This window comes from Acyrthosiphon pisum, chromosome A2 (genome assembly GCF_005508785.2).
Source record: "Acyrthosiphon pisum isolate AL4f chromosome A2, pea_aphid_22Mar2018_4r6ur, whole genome shotgun sequence".
Classification (NCBI taxonomy): Eukaryota; Metazoa; Arthropoda; class Insecta; order Hemiptera; family Aphididae; genus Acyrthosiphon; species Acyrthosiphon pisum.
In genome coordinates, this window is record NC_042495.1 from 46,008,547 (window position 1) to 46,026,826 (window position 18,280).

Consider the following 18,280-nt stretch of genomic DNA (forward strand, 5'->3'; position numbering starts at 1 on the left):
CACTTGAGATGTAAATATTTCGCTTAAAAAACGGGTGTAATTAATTTTGTGCGTGTTTGTTTTGTTTTTTTTTTTTATACGATTTGTTTACCATTTACTTATAATTTTGAACATTTTTAGTGAAATAATTTGTTTGGCGCAAACAATAATAAAATAATATAAATTATACATTACAATGTATTTGTTCGTAGACCGTAGTTCATGGGATATAATGCGCCGATTAGACTTGCTGCAGTTGCAGGCGGAGAGACTCCATTGTATAACTTTACATTGTATTGCGTTATTGCACATTAATTAAAAAACTACAAGAATCGTGAAAATACATCTCACAGTTGTGTAATTTTCATAGTTGATTTCCCCGACTAGAAATAAATGTTTTCGAGATTAATTAAATAGCTGTGTGTTGAATGCGAATTGTTAGTTAGGTATTCGTTACTTTGAATGCGTTAAGATTAGAATGTTTAGATAAAAGTCTAAAAGAAAAATGTGATAATCATAAAGCGTAATATAGATTAACGTAATACATACTGTTAATTAATTGATGAGTTTTGAAATATGAGTGTATTTGAAAAGAAAATCAACAAAACATATTAGAAGATAGAACTTTAAATATATGGGTATACCTAAAATACATATTTCTTCATCTCTAAACTCATTAGATTAGGTTAGGATGTATCCAAGAAACTGAATTTTTTTATCCAAAAAATCGAAATAAACAATAAATTAAGTGATAAAAAAGAGACTTTCTGTGTGATTAATGGCACTAAAAAATAACAAAAGAAGTTCATTTATTTTATACATACTCTGCAGTCACATTAGCTGCAGCGAAAAACTGTCTCGACAAACAATCATAATACATTTTTCAGGTGCTTTCCGAAGTCGTATTGAAAAAAATATTCAAGTATATAGTATAACGTTCTGTATATCTACAGCGAATCTATCAGGAACCCACTATATCCTGCCTCAAATATACGATGCACCAAATATATTATACTGAAAAATGTTTGGAGTCGTCCAATCCATATATTCAATATCTGCATAATGTTATAATATATACGAGATTGTCTTGAGTGACTGATTCATAATCAACGCAGGGCCAAACGATTAGAGCTATCGATTTGAAATGTTGTGGGTAGATTAATATTATAATTTCACCGTGCACTCAGAAAGGATTTTAAGGGGTTAAAATCGGCAAAAACAAAATTATACTTGTGAATTGTATACCTATTTATACTTAATGGTTATAGGAGAAATAATTCGTAGATATAAGTATTTTTTAATAATCGTTGCCATTGGTTATTCGGGTGGATTAGGTACAAGCGTGCATCAAATTGAATATTCGAACATTGCTTACCAAGGTGGATGAGTCGCACTTTGTCCACGATCCGACGTAGATAGATTGCCTAGCAGGGTGGCCGAGTTGCACTTACTGCAACGAGTTACACCCAAAAAGGAGTTGAACAGTCACAATTTTTTTAAGAGTTGTCATTTTTTAATGGCAATGAAGTGCGTGGGATCAGCTAGTATATAATATTTATGTACTAGCTGGTATCTATTAGTTTGAAATGTTTCTCCGTCGTCGTTGTTTCCGAAGTATGGTGAAACACAAAAAAGCGTTGAATTGCAGTATATTATAATAATACATGTGGTGGTGATCTTTGAGGATACTTTTGGCAGTTAATAATAATGAGCAGAGAAATGGCCCACCTCATCATCAAAAAATAAGACCGACGAATTCGTCGATCACGCGTGGAGAGTTGAACGAATGGCAAACGCAATATGTATAATTCAGTCGCCAAGTCCGCGGATGTATGTAATATTATAATAAATCTACAAATCACACACGCGAACGACGATTCGGTAATCCATAAACTGTGGCAGTGACGAAATGCATAATAACGCGGTCATAAAAACGTGGTTATACCTATAGGCTTACCTGATACCGCGAGCGCTCGCTCAGTAGACATACGGTCTGCGGCGAGAGGCCAGGTGAACCGGTGGCGACGGCGACGGCTTCACGGTGGGGGTCCGCCGCCGCGTTATCAAAGAGTCCGCCGCAATACTGCACGCAGTACTACCCGTGACGTTGCGCCCGTCGGACACGCGTGTTTTACGGTTTTTTTTTGATCCCATCTCCTCATTACGACTACCCCCGTCGGATGCACTTGGTCTAGGTCTAATCGGCCAGTTCCGCCGCCGGCGGGTAAATTCTCCCAACAGTGAATCGCGAGTGTCGTAAAAATACAGAAAATCGAATAAACATTATTTTTTTTCGATCGACAAATAGCGTAAATCTTTTAATATATACATACATTTATAGTACTGCATCGAATGTCGTTTAGTCGCGTTTTCATGGTACAGCAAGTAATGATCCGGACTTGGCGGCCGACCGCGGATTGTTGACGACCGCCGCCACCAATCCATATTACCATAACCGTGGGTGTGCATTGCAGCTACATCAAATCGCGTCGCGGACTTTTTGAGGATCGACGTCGCTCAGGTTGGTTTTATTTTTCGCTCTCGATAGGATTACGCGTCCTTTGGGGATCGTATGTAATATTAGGTGTAAGGTACACTATGATATATTGTAATATAAACGGCCGAATAAGAAATCCACCTCTGGTCACTAATCACTGAACACACCCGAAATGACTATTTAAAGGATGATTACGTACGCGTCTGCGTACAAATTTTTATTATTTTTTTAGTTGTTCATATTCTCCTACGTCTTATGCACATTTGCGTGCATTCTGATATAATAATGTCATGGCATTACTGTTTTAATTAATACATTATGTTGTAAGAATATAATAATATAAGTACACCGTGTAGTATTTTATTACATGGGTATACGCCTATTAATTTACAAATATTGTCAATATTGTATTATACGATATTGGTTCTTTAATATTTCATAGTCCTATAATACAATAATACATATAAGTTTTAAGTTATAATGACAATAATGAAAAAGAAATGTTTACTTTTCGAAAATATCCTTATCTTTGTTTGGATAAGAGTGCATATATATACAGTATACACCTATACATGTTCTGTGTCATATACTCCAAGAAGTTAACGTAAATCTTTCGATAAGATCTAATAAACACACTTTTTTCTTATCTTTTCTGTTAAAAATTTAAATTTGGATATGGTATTTACACAAATTTTTCCATAAGCTCAATTTTACTGATATGAATATAAGTAATATAATACATTTTTAAAGACGTACTGTTAGTAAATAGTAGGTACCTACCTAGAATAAAATTATCATTTAAACGAAAAAGTATGAAAAAAAGTTACGAGGAAAAGTAAACATTTTAATTCCTGATAGAACATGTTCTATAATAATATACAAAACGACTGTCATTCATATAAAATACAAAATATAAATGACTGTACCTACTAAATTTGCACGAGTTTGTGGTATTTTCGTAAAATGAAAATCTATATAATCACATTAACCGTAAATATATTTCGATAAATGTTTTTTTTTTTATTATTATTAAATATTGATACAGTTGTTGCTCCTGAGGGCTTCGGATTATTTTCCACACGATAAAACGTGACGTTTTTTTTCCTCCTTTAATTTCAACTGTGAACAAGTTACTGACCCCAGATAGTATATTATTAGGTTTTATCAAGACACGAACGAATATGGTCGAAGTGTCCGAAAAATCGTTAGCAATACGAATTTTATACACGAAAACCATTATAATATGAGTAAATTTAAAAATGTTAAGTTAAAACTGTATACGTGTTGTACAACCAAACAAGTGAAATTACATATTTTATATATTATATATTATATATTATATATTTTAATTATATATTTTTGAAATCATATTTTAGAAATTAGGTCTTACATAAATAATTAATGTTAATAAATTATAATACATAGCTATACAAAATATTAATATCGATTTTTTTAATTGCCTTATTGACTATTGTGTGCACATTTATTGGTGTACACAAATTTTACGTAATAAAAAACTTTGCTTCGTTACGAAAAAAAATAAAACCCTCGGACCACTATATCAATAATACGATCTAATATTATAACAAAAAGATTTCTATAGTAACACGCATATTATTCTAGACGGTAGAGTTTATTATGTATTTTCGTATCGTGATGGTCATAACTCGTAAGTCACAAGATATAAAATATTACAACAATAGGCGAGAAATGCGACACACTTGAGATGGGTGGGCCACTATAATAAGCATGGCGCCTTTAAATGGTCGATGAATCGTAGTTCGCGTTTCAAATTACGATTTCGAACGGATTTCGGTATCCCGGAAAACGATAAAGATAAGAAAACGGGTGCGATCTAATCGTCTGGCATACCTATTCCTATGTTTCGTGTTTGATTTACAAAAAAAATTACCAATTTTGATCCCGATACCCGCGCGTTTTCGATCCAGTTAGATTGTAGGGCGGCTAGACGTGACTTTTTCAGTTTTTAATTTTTACTTCCTACCGAATACGTTTTTACGTTATTTTCTTCGGATCCACCAAACGCGTATACGACTACCGTATTATTATCATTTTGTGGAACACCTAATAATGTGAAGGTTTGCAGAACGACCCGCAGTCCCCCGACTCCGACGAGACATTTACCGCCGAAATCGGGAGACGCGGACGGTGCTCTTCCCGTTCCCACGGTCAGGTCCACGTCGCGCGACCAGTCCGAACGAGGGCGGTTACGATGGCGATGTACCTGTACGGCCTACGCTGCAATTACATAACTGCGGTGGCCATTTGTGTTTTATTTTATCGCATGTATATAATATATTATATTGTCGCCAGAAGCCGTCTCGACGACCGACGGGTATTATCGTTATTATTGTTGCCGGTAGTATAGTACGCGTAGTGCGCAGCAATTTATAGTAGCTATACCAAGTGGTATACAGCTATAACAATAATATTAGAGTAATAATAATAATAATAATAATAATAATAATAATAATAATAATAGTACCTACGACAGAGTATATAATAATATTATTACAGTGTTGGTACGGAGATGACGACGACGGGCGGGGTAACTCTGATGCGGCACTGTATGTACATCATGATGCGTATTCCGGCTGTTCGTTCGGGTTCGTGTGTACTGTCTACTGTCTAGTGTCTGTACAGAGGGACGGGGGAATAAAGTAGAAAAAAAAGATTATATAGGTACTGTCCGACAATAACACAATAATAATAATAATAACACTGTCGTAAGGTGGCCAATATTACTGCAGTGTTGCAGACGGGGGAGGGTCGGTCGTTAGGAGAAAAAAACGTATATAATAAAATAAATACGGGGTGCGGTCGAAATTGTAACGATCTGACACGCCGGGCGTGTGGTCTTCTTGCCTCTATCATTATATAAATACGCATATTACGATATAGCGGTACACACGTACATATACTGATATATATATAGGTACAACTGCTATAAGATGAGTCAAATAATACTATAAAAGTATAAGGTATGAACTAAGACCACTATATTCGTGTTTCTATGTATTGGTTTTTTTTATGGTACTTCAATTTTTAAGCGAGTTATGAATATAATATAGTATATGATATTATTGATTTATTCGTTACGATTTAAAATGTTCATATAACTCGCTTAAAAATTAAAATATCTTGAAAACCGATATTCAATCACCGATATTGTTCTTATCTGTGGACATTGGACATGATGTCATAATATATTTTAGTTAACGAAAATTGGTTCTGCTGAACGCAAATTTGCCATGCTGTACGTTTGTAAGACGGCGCGAGTACAAAATGGTATAGTTCGAATAAACGTATAGACGTGCAATTTCTTCATATTGATCATAAAATGTAAAAGGCGTCGATTACATTGCTCATGGGTTCTACGGCAGTTGTATACCCTTGTACTAAGACGCAAAAAAAGTATGTTTGATGATAGAAGACGCGAACTTAAAATACTGAATCATAATTTAGGCCATTTATGGTTGATTAGTTCTTATTTTATGTTAATATATGTACAGTACAAACCATAATTAAATATGTGATTATTGAAAGAGGGGGGGGGGGGCAAAGTTCCTAATAATTACGCAATCTGTGGTCATAAGAATATATAACTGAACAAATAGAAGACTTCAATACTCCCTTTTTTCATTGTAATAACTGGTGACGATATTTCGATTTTGACAGTCCAAAACTCCAATTTATATTTTATTTGTATATACTTTGACGACGGCCGGTGGAAAATACTACATCGTACATTATAATGTACTTACCTAGTGACTAGTACAACCATATACCAACGAGAAATGAGCCGACGCGTCGTTACATTTTGTTCTTCTGCACAGTATTATCGATCGAAATTTGTCACGTACGATAAGTAATAAATTATTACTAATAATTATTAAAATATTAGATCTATTATACTATTATGTATACTTACACATTATATTATGTGAGCTAGTATAGTTGGTGAAACAGAAATCGATCTGTTGACGGCGGTATGTACCTATATATGATACGCATAATTTATATTATTATTTCTTGTGGATTTCCGTCGTCGCCTGTCTTGCAGGTGTTCGGATCTATATAGTATTTATATCTATATCCATCTAATATATTATAGTCTCGACTCACCGGACTGGACGGGAAATTTAGGGGCGTGGTTGAAGGTTGGAATATTGTAATATTGAAAAACCGTACCTGCGGCTATAATAGCGTTTCACGTAAATATATACATAATACATTAAATTGTTACGTTAGCGACTATTTTTGTGCGAAATCACAGGACGTGTGGTTTTAATATGAGCTTTAATGGTGTTCAGGGTCTACCAACGCCGAGTTTTTGTAACCACTTATAGAGATTTAATTTGAATCGGTGCGAAATCACGGGCGTTGGTGAACATTGGTTATAACACGTGGTATGGTATAGAGATCTATCCTGTATTACTATCTAAAATTACGAGGCGCCGGAAACGACAGACCGGAAACGTTTACATACATAATAATATGTACATCCCGATTAATAAAATGCACTCGAAGACGTAGCAAATAAAATCTAACAAGCTGACGCCACATACTATAGCGATAAACGAAGATCTCTCGAGGTCTGTCGATTATTCTTGTAATATTTTATATGACATTACGATAAATTTATTGTTATATTATTATCTCGCGATGTTACGATTTTCCGTATTGCCATTTCGGTTTTTTTTTATTTTACTTGGAAAATGTGTGACTTTCGCGTTTGGTTTTTTTCTTCGTATAACATTTTGAAGGTCACCGGACACACCATATTATGTACGCGAAATCTTCATTTCCGCAAAAAAAAAATAAGAATATCATACACTTTTTCGATATAATACCACATTATGCAGTATAATGTGTATTGTTCGACGCACTCTTCTTATGTATTTAAACATAATTGTTACGCGTCCTCGTCATATTATTATTATTGTACACATAATGGTGGACACGCGATCGATTTATTTATTTGATTACCTAACAGCGATACGATTTTACGTGATCTCTCTGCTGTATGACCGTCGACAATTATAGACTATTATTATTCTTTCCGTCAATGTCCGCCGTAGGCACTTGTTTTGACGACGACCTTGCTGCCGTCGTTGAGTCACTCAGACAATATATTATAATATATGCACATATATAAAATTGGATCAAATACGTAGAAATTTGATTTGTGATTCATAATAATAATATGTGTAAACGACTGTTGCATATACATTGTGGTTGAAACGGACTCGTCGATATTCCAATTTGGCTTTTACGCATATTATTATATCGTATATTATCTGTTCGTAGACTGTATAATAAGTACTACGTTTCGCAGTTTCATAACGAACAGTTAGATACGAAAACTGAATATCGTAGGCACGTATTATTCTTTATTCATCGAAAAACCACGTGTGTATCGTTTTATTTGAAATCGGTGTTAATAACGAAGACGGCGTCGAATGACGTCTTTTGCTTTTCCCATCCGGCCGGCAGTACATCTTACGCATTAATTGAATAATAAAATATTATTTATGTTTATCGCACGATCACGCCCGAATTCCGTCGAAACGGGATGGCACGCGCGCGTCTGTAAACGAGAACGAGAAATACAAAAAAAGAGTTAATAAAATAAACCGAATATTGTGTACACTTTTTTCTGGTTCACCATACGGCCAAAAAACAATATAACAACACGGAACAGTGCGACGATGACGTTTTTATGCGTTTCTGAACTATTCTAAACAGGTGGCTGGTGTGTAATTTATAATAGTACCTACATACATAATATTATTATTATTATTATTATATACTGGTAGCTGGCGGTACGTCTATATATTATTATAATATACGACTATAGAGCCGCGACGTTTTGTTTTCACTGCGGCGCTGGTCACCGTATATTATGTACCTATATATAATATTAATATACGTGTTATACACACTTATATAACACAACAGGTGTGGTCCGGTTGACTGTGGTCACGGGCGACATACAAACGGGCAATAAGATATTAAATGTCGGACACGCGGCTTTGTGCATCGCGTGATGGTTGTACACATACATCATCGCACGCTGACGTCAATCTAACGCTGCAGTAGTAGGTCACATATTTTTTTTATCCTGCACTGCTATTAGTCGTTGTCCGCGACCTCCTGAATTCTATTTTACGGATGAATGAGTTTAGGGGGTAACTCGCAGTGTGGGGATGGCGACACAGGAGACGGAACCTTTACAACAACGTGCATGTCTGTATAATCGAATAATATATATGCAATTGAACTCGAACATCGGGGTTTTTTGTACCCATGTATATTTTATGACACCGAATTTGCGATTCGCGGGTTTAAAACGATTTGTAACAAAAATGTGATTCTATGGAAAATGAAAATTCGATAAGTATAATAACTATATTATACTATTAATATATGTTTTATTAGTGACTTGTGTGTTATTATTACATTACAATTTACAATTTATATGGGGCGTTGATTATAATTTATTGAATTAATAATATATTGATGATATAGAACTCCTTTAAAACTAAAAACAACGATAACAGAATTTTAGTGAATTTCTCTATTCTAAAAGGTAATTTGCAAAAAAAAAATAGAAAACCACATAGTATTAGGCATATAACTTGTACACTTGCATCGTGTCCGCAGACGCGTTTTCGAGATTTATACTATCGACTGAGCTGGCGTGTTTGATTGTCCTGCACGGCTGAACCCTTTTAACTATCTGTACGACGCATATCCATGTATCTATTATACTCGTTTCCACGATCGATTACGGTGTCACCACGCGACAATGTCATATTTTAATGCTCACACGCGAATAATACCACACGTATACAATACACTGGTAAGTGTTCCCAACTTGTATGGTGCGCGTGGTACGTGCACATAACAATCATGAAATAGCAGCCCCGCACTCTTGGTATTCATTGTATGATATTATATACACGACTTATCACGGTAACGTGTTGAAATGATAACAGAAAATGTGTTGATCGCCTGAAAATATTATTCAAAGACGAACCCACGAGAATGGCGAATTGAGGGATTTCGCACTGTATAATATTATGCAGAAATAGTTATTTGCCTACAAATGATAGACAATTCACATTTAAAATCCTATTTATGTTACAACCATCCCAATCATGGCATTTTACTGAGAACTTTTTAGATGTCATACAATATATATAGGTATATTGTAAACGTCTTAGTTCATACAATTTAAAAAAGAAAATGTTTTTACTGCAATCTATTGTAAAAAAAAACCTATTAAAATGTGCCAATACGGTTGTACGCAATATCTAGATACCTGAAATGTTGGTTAGCCGTGCAAATAATCTTAAGTACATTTAAAGTTTTTCAACTATTTGAAATAATGTTGACTTTTGTTAGGTATATAGTTAATAAATGTATTATTAATTTATTATAATATGCATGGTACCTTTATGCGTGCGTGATGACGAAATAATTTTATAACTCCACCAACCAAAAAGTTAATTTCCGCATCAATGGAAACAAGGGTAAAATTGAAAAGTGGCCTAAAAGTACCTGATATTTGCTCGGTAATAATTTTAGAACCACTCCGTTCATGTATAGGCACTAAGTGGTTAACCACGCCGAGCATAAGAGTACATACTAATTTTTTATTTATGCACACTTACAGGAGACCGTACACTCTCTCATAGTCACACATATGACATATTATATATAGGTAAAAGTACATCGAATAAACTTATTAAATTTTTTCTCGTAGGTATACGAACGCGTTGAATATTTTGAAATGCGTGGTCGTATATATCGACCAGAGAATCTATACGACAACGTGTTATTATTTTTCAGACGTTATTATATTATATCGATACTCGATATCACGCCTGTCTGGCGCTGAGGTGGTCGTTACACATGCATATATTCATTTACCTATTTCCATTTGTGCATATGTCCATCAGGTGTTCTCGGTATTATGTTACTGGTGTATCCTTCAAAGAGTATACATAACATTATAATATACGACGACGGTAATAATACTAACAAATATAATAATAATAACAATTTTTATTATTATTGTCTTTATAGCCGTATCGGACATGGTGAACCATCGCGTATAGTGGTACACGGCTGCAGCCGCGTACTCAGTCCACGATAAAACGGACGCCCTCCCGGCCAGGCCGACGGATAATGATAATAAAATATTAGAATATATATTACGTGCGCATAGCGCATACTTATTATAATATTATACCATACGTGTACCTACCTATACGAGGGCCGGAAAACGCGGTCTCCACCATTTTCCGATCGACCGGACGATTAATATACCATGTTATAGGTGCACCTGCAACGTGTCTATATAATATTATGTACTGTACTGTAGCCTACAAAAGTGTATTTCGATTAATCTGGCGGCGGCCAAGACGGACGGCGCGTAATTCATTTATTATATTTTTTTCGTTTGGAAAAAAAACTGAACGTCACGATCTCACGATTTTTTTGGAAGCTCCGGCAGGGAACCGATACTGTTATAATATTATATTGTATTATTACACGCGCGGTGTGATTCGGCGCCCGGCCAGGCGATTTACCCGAAGGTCCGACCAGTCCAAGTACGAAACCTCTGCGTCACCCTGTATAATATCGTATAATTATTACTAATAATTTATTAGTATAATATGCGTCGCCACTGTCGAGGTATGAAGTGTCGGGGGTAATGAGCCGGAGAAGACAAAGACCAGAATATACGATGCACACAGAAGTCCCGAAGTCCCGAAGTCACCGCCGCACGCATATATATAATATATATCAGCTCACAGAGTTCCACCTATCTATGTGTACTATAGTATAATCGTATTTAATATGTGTTCGCACTGCAGGGCCGATGAACCGCGAGTTGGTTGAACTTTGATCTTTGCCATAGTGGCCGGTGAAATGGCTGGGAGGGGGGAGGGGTACCTACGCCACCGTAGTATTAATATTATTATTATTATCGTCGCATATAATACAGTCGCCGCGTTTATATACTATATACAAAGTCATCGGAGTCCGTACCCTTGTACACGAGCATATATACCTATATAGAGGATACCACGTGGCGTATATTATATTATTATACTTATACGTAAAATATATATATATATATATATATATATATATAATATATGCGCTGCACTATATTGTACCGCGGTATGCGACGACGACGAAGACGGCGACAGCGATTGCGCTCGGTTATATTATTTTGTATATAATAATATAAGTCCCCGACTGCGGTGGCACCGGCTTGAAGTGGGGGGGGGGGGGATCGAAGAGATAAAAATAAAAAATAAGGAGCACGTCGTAATAACATATTATACGCGTATCTCCTCTCCTCGGTTCGCGGCGTTCGGGTGGGAACATCGGGGCGTGTGTAAACCGAGATAAAATATCTGGTTAGATAATGCGCTAAATCAACCAGTCCCGACCATGTTTGGTCATACCGAACTAGTCTCCTCCGGCCCCGTATTATACGCTCGCCGCAGCATATTATAAAGGCCAACCACTACTATACACCTATATGTGTATATACTTATATATTATGTGGGTTTTTGTTTTATATATTTTTTTTCGATCTCGCGCATAGTAGTACGACCGTTTGGCTGACACACGACCGAAAACCTGTATGTTACTTAATTTCTTTATGCTTACGGTTTTTATTTTTTTTTTCTTTTGAAATAGCGCGCGACGTTTATATGTAATAAAAACGATAACAATAAATCCAAACAAAACGCATCGCGCTCCCGCGAAATCCAATTATTCATATGTATTTTTACATATAAGTACTATAATATACGGCTGACACGGCAATTATATTTGTTGTCGCGTACTCACGTCCCGCGCGATTACCGCAGCGGTCCGCCCGAGTAATAATTTCAATCCGTATACCTACGCGTTTCGTTGTATTGACACGTCAAAATATCCAAAGTCTTCGGCGAGGACGTGCCCACGTCGTGGCCGAGCCCATTAAAGTTATTCCGCGCAGGACTCGGGTGGCTAACAATAACGCCAAACGTTTGAAATATTTAAACGTTAGATAACTCATCGTTATATATTTATACATATTTTATACGTGGTGTAAATATTCAAAATATGATTTACTTGATTATGGACACACAAATGTATACAGGGTGATTCTCCAATCATCCTCACCCCCTTTATTTCTTCAATAGTGCAGTTATTTAAAATTTACTTTTCGAAATTCTCAAATATCTTACTTGAAGACTATATTTTCAAATTCTTGAAATTCTTTGTAGGTACTATACTTAATGAGTTCCTAAAAACTTTTGTTTTTCAAATAAACACCCGCTTTTTAAGCGGATAATTTTTCTGAAAAATTTGACGTATCAGAATCAAAATATGTACGAGTAGTTTTTGAGTTATTTTACATTTTGTTCCAAGTATAAAAAGTCCATGGCAATGGATTCATAAGATATAGGGGCTATTGTGATTTGAAAATAAAAATTATTAATATTAATCTATCAACATTAATAACTTGTAAAAATGTCCCAAATATAACAAATACTAGTCTAATATTTACCACGTCTATTTGATATTTTCATAAAACAATGTTTAAGTACTATTATCCTTTGTACAAAAATTTTAATAACTAAGAAACTACGCATTCGAATGTTGAACTAGATACCTTCGTCAAATTTTCAAAAAAAATATCCATTAAATAATTTACAGTAAAAATGTGAGGTTTTAATTTGAAAAGTCGAAGTGACACATGACTCCTGCGTATTAGTTAGTACAAAAAAATTCAAAAATTTGAAAAATTGTCTTTGAGTGAATTTTAAAAATTCTAAATATCAGCATTTGAATATATTAAAAAATGAGGGAAGCACGCTTGGTGAATCACCCTGTATAATGTAATGGATGAATACTTTGAGTTTTTTCTGTGTTTAATTTCAAACAAATCGTTTTTTTTTATGAATTTGCATTTAAGGATCTGGCGAGGAATGAAATGACTGCAAGCCAAAATAGGGGTATCTCACCAAGTCTCCATCGTCTGCTAATATTTGATTGAATATATTTTACAATCTTAATGTAACCTTTTTTAAAAGATGCATGATAGTATTCAGCCTAGGTATCTAAAAATAAAACTGCTGATAGGTAATGAAACATATGTATATATAATATAATATATACCTATTATATTCGGTCTATTAATTATACAAAATATTTATAGAATAAATAGAATCATTATTCATCAGTTGCTTCTTCAAAAAACAGTTGGTTGATTGATTAACGATTAAATGTTATTTTATATTTGAAAAAAGTCAATATTTCTCGAAATAATTAAGTGTACAGTGTGTAAAACTTAAAAGTAAGTAGTAACTCACTGTGTATACTTATAGGTAGTAGCATTATAATGGTCTAGATTACTCACAAGTTCCCGAGAAATGGAATGACTCGAATATTACCATGACGTGTTAGTGCGGTGCACCTATATAGATTATAATCGTAGGCGCGTCTGTACATACGAGTCGACATTGCAGTGACGCATTTTGTATTTATAGACGATACACATATTCGTTAAATCGACGACCGATAAACTCTTCATATATTAATTAATATGATCAACCTGCAACAAACGTTAAAAAAATAATTCGATAAAGTACCTGAGTCCTAAACATTAAACGTACGCGTTTAAATGTTGTCGAAGGTAGAAATGCGTACCTCATAATGTCTACTACGGTACACCTGCAGCTACAGTGTTCTTCGTATACATGTTTAAGTTGTCCGTATAGACTGCGGTTACTGCTGAATTTTTTATATTGAAATTACACCGTCATACTCTACTCTGCAGTGTGCATTTCTACTATTACTAGCAAATTAAACAAATCATTATTATGGTATATAGGTACCAGATACCAGGATACACCCCGCGCATGTTCTCAAATTATTTTTATATTGAAGTTGATCGGTGTATAATAATATAATATGCAATATACATTGTCGTCGGCTGCGCGCCAGGAGACGACCATGCGGGGGTCTCGTACCTGCCTATATACGATCACCGCGGAATGATACAAACGGAACTCATCATCAGTAGTCGGAGGATATCACGCTCTGGTGTGGGATATGGCGGCGCCCGAGTAAACCAGTCGTCGGCTGTCATTATATATAATACGCAACATATTAAAATACTAATATAATATGTAATTATTGCGCACCGCTGCAGGTGTAACGGCCGAGCCGGGTCTTGTTCGTATATGAAATGACTTGCGAGTCCGCCGGAGATCGACGGCTGCGAGCGTATTATAATATATATAGGTACCTATATGGTAGGCTAAGTTGTCGATTATTAAAAACGTAATTCACATTGTACTTAACACGACAACCGGCTCAGACGTCTTCCGGCAATGCGTACAATATGAAATGGTACGTCAAACACATAGACGACGACCTGTAGATCGCAACTGCTGCAGCTGTGTAAAAGGCGGAGTGGCGCGACACGCGGGCGCGGTCGGGTTATTATAATATAAATAATTAGTGTTATCACGTCGTGTGATCTGCGCGCGTGTGCCGTATTAATGGGCTCATATGTCTTGTATAATATTATTATGATGTAATAAGCATAATACTAGCTAGGTACCTATATGTACCCATTGTCGGCGACGACTTCAAAAAACGACACATTTCTCTCTCGACAGGAAAACCGGCGACGTTCAATTAATTTTATTTTACTGTTGTTGCTGTCATCGTCGTTATATTCTTCCGTGTAAAACGACACTAAAATATTATAATTTAGTTACCCTGCACTACTGCTACACTATAATGTCTCTCGATATCACAAAAATAAGAACCAGTGTAATATAGGTACGTGATTTTGAAAATTCGGCGGACGAAAGAGATCGATTACTCGATATTTTTTACTACCTATTCACTGAGGTATATATACTTATGTTGGGTTTCGTTAAAAAAAAAATGTTGGTATCAATAATTTTTTTGACACATGCCATTTTTACACCACTGTTCGTACATAACAGGGTCGGTATTGCAATTGATTTTGATTATATTATAATGTGACAACATGTCTCTCTCCTGTTTGACTCCGAACAAGGGTTTATTACGATACGTGTTATTATTATTATTGTCGTATATGGTTTTATGATGATAATATTTTTTTACTCGCAACTATAATAATATTACAATCGTCGAATATAATGTATACATATACATAGAGAAAAATTATAAGCGATATTACTGTTGTAACCAGCTGGATAGGTATCATATGTAAGTACCTGCATAGTAATATTATGTACAAGTTTCGCGACATTGGCAAAAAAAAAAAACGATACCTATTCAGAAGACTTTTTAATAACGAGGTAAAAATTAAATCACAAGTCAAGGTCGGTTAAAATATCACTGCGTAGACTCGACAATTTAATGCTGCATATTATTACACTATGATATACCTATATAGTTATTCCAGGTCGTCGCGTGTAGCGTAAATAGCCATCGGTCTCATGGTCAACCCTTTTATGCGGCGGCGCTGGTTGATTGCGTATACTGTACCCGTATGTATGCAGTTGGATTCTGTTCAGCTTTGACGAACAGATTGATTTTTTATTGGGCTTTTTTTCTTCCTCCGGCGCAGTAATCCGTGCGAAATCTGTAGGAAGTCTGCACCGGTGTAATGCGTTTACACAAAACGCCAAGGATATAACCTACCTCGTCATCATCATCATCGTCGTCGTCGTCTTCGTCTTCGTCAGCCATTGTTCTGTCGCTGCCGGGAAAACACCACATAGACACGTTTTTTATAAAATAATAATAACAATATAATATATATTACATTATAGGAAGTGTCTGCTGTATAGTCATCGGGCATGCTATATATATATTATATATAAATTATTATTGTTTATAATATAATGTGCATGTAGTAGTCGCTTTTTTAAACGCGTGGCGCGTGGAATAGAAGCAGGAGTCGAATCGAAAAAAAAATTGTCTGCTCGGATGAAAAACAAAAAACCGACACGATTATAATACTGAATTACAGTGACCCAGGGTATTATATTATATTATACACGTATGTAATAATATCAAATATATGGTACGATTCGTCCTACGCAAGAAATTCATTCAGTGGCGTATATTTTATGCAATTTCAGGAACAATGCTAAAATCCAAAAGGACTCCTTTTCTGTTCAATTAACATTTAAAATGTGAGATCACAATTAATACGATATGTCTAATAATGCAATTGTCAATATATTTTTATTGAATTAAATATGTATACATATGAAATCTAATTACCTTTATAAAAGTAGGTACTGTTCTTTTTATTATACCTATGTTTATTTTAACATGATTTTTGGTATACTGTTGTTATTTGGCGTCTTAGAAATATCATTATAGGATCAATAAAAAAAGTTTTTGATTTTGGAAATGTTGTCAATATTGAGCTGCAAGTTCATCATTTAATTTTTAAAGTACCTAATATTATTTCTGTTAATTACTTAAAAAATACTCAATATGTACTCCAAAAGCATCCATGGACACGGAATCAGGTGCGCGAGTCAGTGACTTCTAAGTCCTAATGCAGTCGCGTTGCCTGCAATGATCTATTTATGCCATTGAACTCATTTCAGAGTTATTTAGATTTGAATCGTTCCCGATGCCGTCGACATATTTTTTAACGTCATTTGATGACGTTAAAGAGCACTCATTAAAAATGAAAAATATTGATATGATGAAAAGATAATTAATTGTGTTGTCAGTGTGTGTGAATACCTCCAAATATCTGCGAAAAAAGCATAATATACATATTTTGGTGTCGAGAGTACGCGCTGCATCGGTATAACGAAGTGATGAACCGGCTTATATTACGGTATAAGTGTAATAATATGTATATTGAACACCGTTAAGGCAATGTGAGGGCAGAAAGGTCAATTATTATTATTAATATTATCGATCTCATTAATCGACGGTCTATTGTTTCGGCGCGACCGAAATGAGAATATTATTATTGCTCTGCCAAATCTCCCCCTTCCATGTTCCTTCTCCTTCTCCTACCAACCAAAGGGGTGATTATACGCTTGCGGCGACTAGTGTAGGATACATTATAAGTGACACGGCTCATTGTGCTCGAGCGTGTGTATAATATTATTATAATAATATGAACACTGTACTATTATAATATCTATAGTTGTACTCATTCATCGTTGTGTGTACGACGAAGACGACCCGAGCCGTCGACCCAATACTCAGCGTGCACGACCTGCGTGCCCGACACACGTGATTAGAGAATAAAAATTCTTTTATGTCCTTCCACAAGACTTATACCTACGCTGAACAGCTCCAGGACGAACGAGTGTATGGTTTTTGTTTCGGGATTCTTATAAAGACTTCGCCGTCGCAACATTTGATTGGAACCACGGACTCCGACGGGCGAGCGCGCGCGCGTTATTCCTCGCCGCATGCGCCAGTAATTATAATCATTATAATATAATATTGTAACAGGCCCGCAGGGGTACTCGTTGTCAGGTCTCGGAGGCGCATAATACAGGTTGTAGATCCTATTTTGTATCATACGACCCATTATTATATTATTGTAGTCCTCGCGCATAATAGACAAATATTAGAATATAATATATAATAATATGATGCCTATATACTTTTTGAAATGTACGAAATAATTGTCTTTGATTTGTATAATGAGCATCCCGCGGTTTCTGTCGAGTCGGAATGCTGCCGATCGAACGGATATTGTATACAATAATAATT

The 18,280-nt window shown here is 35.3% G+C and overlaps 1 protein-coding gene across 1 annotated transcript in view; it reads left to right on the forward strand.

Annotated features, from left to right (window-relative positions):
- The first annotated feature begins 1,998 nt into the window (after nucleotides 1-1,998).
- The window catches only part of LOC100166230, a 54,823-nt gene continuing 38,541 nt past the window's right edge, over nucleotides 1,999-18,280 (forward strand). Inside the window, exon 1 of the mRNA XM_001944642.5 lies at nucleotides 1,999-2,500. The gene's annotated coding sequence lies outside the window, so the exon portion shown is untranslated. The remainder of the gene's footprint in view (nucleotides 2,501-18,280) is intronic.